Source organism: Urocitellus parryii, chromosome 1, assembly GCF_045843805.1.
Source record: "Urocitellus parryii isolate mUroPar1 chromosome 1, mUroPar1.hap1, whole genome shotgun sequence".
Classification (NCBI taxonomy): domain Eukaryota; kingdom Metazoa; phylum Chordata; class Mammalia; order Rodentia; family Sciuridae; genus Urocitellus; species Urocitellus parryii.
Window position 1 is genome coordinate 158,546,051 of NC_135531.1, and position 3,623 is coordinate 158,549,673.

General features: G+C 42.8%; 1 pseudogene; it reads right to left on the reverse strand.

Annotated features, from left to right (window-relative positions):
- Positions 1-2,491: 2,491 nt before the first annotated feature.
- On the reverse strand, positions 2,492-2,562 carry LOC113191564 (U6 spliceosomal RNA; annotated as a pseudogene).
- Between the last annotated feature and the right edge of the window lie 1,061 nt (positions 2,563-3,623).

The window sequence follows — 3,623 nt, forward strand, 5'->3', positions numbered from 1 at the left end:
ACTTCTTGGTGAATTGGCTCTTCTTTTTCCTTTGGGTACCGTAACATGTTGCTCTTTGCGTTGTTTTCCAAAAGAATCTCGTTGTCATCTGGTAAGACCCAACATGTAGAAGAATGGAACTAAATCCCTAGCTCTCACCCTGCACAAAAGCCAACTCTCAATGGATCAAAGAACTAGGAAAAGACCAGAACTTTGCATCTGCCTGAAGAAAACATGTGCCAACACTCCAACATATAGGTTCAGGCAACACCTTCCTCAGTAGGACTCCTAAAGCTCAGGAAGTAGTACCAAGAATTAATAAACGGGACGGCATCAAATTGAAAAGCTCCTGCACAGTGAGGAAACAAGAATGTAAGGAGAGGGCCTACAGAATAGGAGAAGTCCACTCCTCTGATAGACAGTTAATATCCGGGGTATATAAGGAACCCCAAAAGCAACAAATAACCCAATAACCCAATCAATAAATGGTCACATTAACTAAACAAACACTTCTCAAAAGAAGAAATACAGTCAACACATATATGAAGAATGCTAAACAGCTCTAGCCATTGAGGATATGCAAATTAAAACTTCACTGATATTTTATCTTACTCCAGTTAGAATGGCAGCCATCAGGAATTAAAAATAATAAATGCTGGAGAGGATGTGAGGGAAAAGGAGCATGTGCTCTGTTGGTGAGATTTTATGAGTAAAACCACCCTGGAAATCAGAATGACGGTTCCTCAAAGGATTAAGAATGGAACCACCATACGACCCAGGTAGACCATACCACAGTATTTATCTAAAGGAATTAAAATTAGCATAGTGATACATGGTACCCATGTTTATAAAAACATAATTCACAATAACTGAGTTATGGAACCAGTCTAGATGCCTGTCTGTCAAAAAATGGATAAAGAAAACGTGGTATATATTGCTTAGTGCCTTGCTGTTGCTGAGATTGGCTTTTGTCTCAGCCTCCCAAGATGTTGGGATTCCAGGCCTGCACCATGGCACCTGGCCTATTAATTTTCAAAGGATTCTGCATGCTGTTCTCCATAATGGCTGTGTTGTTTAAGGCCTGGTCATTCCTTATTGGATACAAGATGGCATAAAATTTATCTTGTTGGTTGTATGTTTTCACTGTGATTACTATGAGTTCTCATAGACACCTGAAAGTTATACTACTCTAATTTGAATTGCTACCAGCTTAACTTCAAAAAATGAATTAAAAAGTTATGCTCCCCTGACACCTCTGTTCCAATCCTTTTCAGTTTACTGATGTTACAATATCATGTCTTCCTACATGCACGTCCCCAAACAGAAACTAAGAATTCTTTCAAATGCATTGGTTGCTTAAATTGTATAGGAAACAAATACATTGTCACAAACTATTGTTACAATAATACTAGTTTTTAGCTAATTTTTTTTTAAAAAGTATTCAGATGGCCCCCAATTTACAAGATTTCAACTTGTGAATTCTTAACTTTGTGTTGGTCTGAAAACGATATGCATCCAGTAGAAATGGTGTTTCAAAATTTGAATTTTGATTCAAAATATTTTATATTGAGTTTATCATAAAATAGGCTTTGTGATAGGTGATTTTGTCTGAGGTCTAATGGAGATGTTCTGAGCAGGGTGGGCTTGGCCTGCTGAGGTTTGGAGTTGGTCGTGAGGTGTGCTGGAACAGCAGACTTAAGGTATGATGAGAGTCTGAGGATGAAACCCCACTGTAAGCTTAGAACACCTACATAAGGCTTTTACACCATGCAGAAAACATCCAGGGCATGTGTGCAGCGTTCTGATGATGCTGGTTTTCACAGTTGCCCATGTGTTGGCCTTTCTGAGATCTCTGTGCCTGCACACGGCTCTGCGCGGCTGGCTGGGCCCTTCATTTGTACCCGCAGCTCCATGGAACACGCCTGGTCAGGCAGGTCTAGCGGACTCTACTCCCTCAGCCTCTGTCTACCTGGGTGGACCTTAACTTGGCCCGTGGTTTTGAAGGACATTTTCCCTGGACGGCGGTTCTCGGTTGACACGGGCTTCTTGGAACACTATTGGCCTTTTGGCCTCCCCAGCTCTGGTGAGAGACACTTGGATAGTCCCACCAAGGGCCCCTGGTAGGTGGAGGGTCCCTTTCCTCTGCTGGGCTCCAGATGCTCTTGTTTTCCTTTCAGCAGTTTATGTTATGAGGTGAATTTTGATCATAATGTTTCTCCTGTGGGTTCTCTGAGTTCATCTTCCGTGGAGACCATTGAGCTTTGGGGGATGTTTGTCACCAATTCTGGAAAGTTTTCAGCCCTTCTTTCTTCACATATCCCCGCTCCCTTCCTCTCTTCTCCCGGGACTCCCATGGAGCACCTTGGTCTGCCCGATAGCCTCCCTCAGGTCCTCGGGGTGCCCATCACTTTTCCTCAATTTGTGTTCTTTCTGTTGCAGATTCAGTGGTTTCCCCACTGTGTCTGTGAGTTTGCTGGTTCTTTCTTCTGGGAGCTCAAGTCTGCCTTCACTTCTTGCCCAGGGGCCATGTTGATCTTCTCTGTATGGTTCCAATTTTGGTACATGTGCTGCCGAAGCGAGCACAAAAAGTTGTAGCTGGACACAGTCCTTTTATTTATTTTTATATGGTGCTGAGGATCGAACCCAGGGCCCTGCATGGGCTAGGCGAGCGCTCTACCACTGAGCCACAACCCCAGCTCCATCCGCCCTCTATTCTACTTCAATTTCTCGAGTGAGTCTCTCTCTCCAGTCATTGTGTTTTATGCTGTAGGTTCGTTTTTTTTGGTTTCTTTCAGGCGTTGTGTCTCTTTGTTGATATCTCTGCTATGTTTACACATTGTTCCCTCAGCTTTCTGCATATCTGAGCATCCTTAAGATAGTTATGCGAAGTCTTGACCTAGTAGATCTGCCTCCAAGTTGATGGACTTATTTTTTTTTCCGTTGAATGGGCCATATTCCCACTCTTGGATGCCTTGTGATTTTTTTTTTTGTTGTTGTTGTTGTTACCGAAAACTGGAAATTTGAATCTAAAAATATGGTGACTCTGGAAATCACATTCTCTTCCTCAATGATGGCCTCCATTGGCACTTCTGTGATCAGAAGCCACAGAGACCAGACCCCAGATGCTGTTATGTTTAGATATTAGGTGTCCCCAAAAGCTCATGTGTGAGCAAAAACATTCAGCAGCATGACAATTCTCTAAAACACAAGTAACAATAAATGTTGGCCAGGATGTGGAGAAAGAGGTTCACTCATGTTGCTGGTGGGACTGAAAATTGGTGCAATCACTCTGGAAAGCAGCATGGATGTTCCTCAGAAAACTTGGAGTGGAACCACCATTGGACCCAGTTGTCCCACTCCTCAACATATGCCCGAAAGACTTAAAATCAGCACACAATTGTGATGCGGCCACATCAATGTCTAGAGCAGCTCAATTCACAATAGCTAAGCTATGGCCTAAGTACCCTTCAACAGATGAATGGATAAAGAAAATGTGATACACATACACAATGGGATATGACTCAGCCATGGAGAAGAATGAAATTATGGCATTTGCCAGTAAGTGGATGGAACTGGAGGATACCATGCTAAGTGAAATAAGCCAATCCCCACAAACCAAAGGCCGAGTGTTCTTTCTGATACGT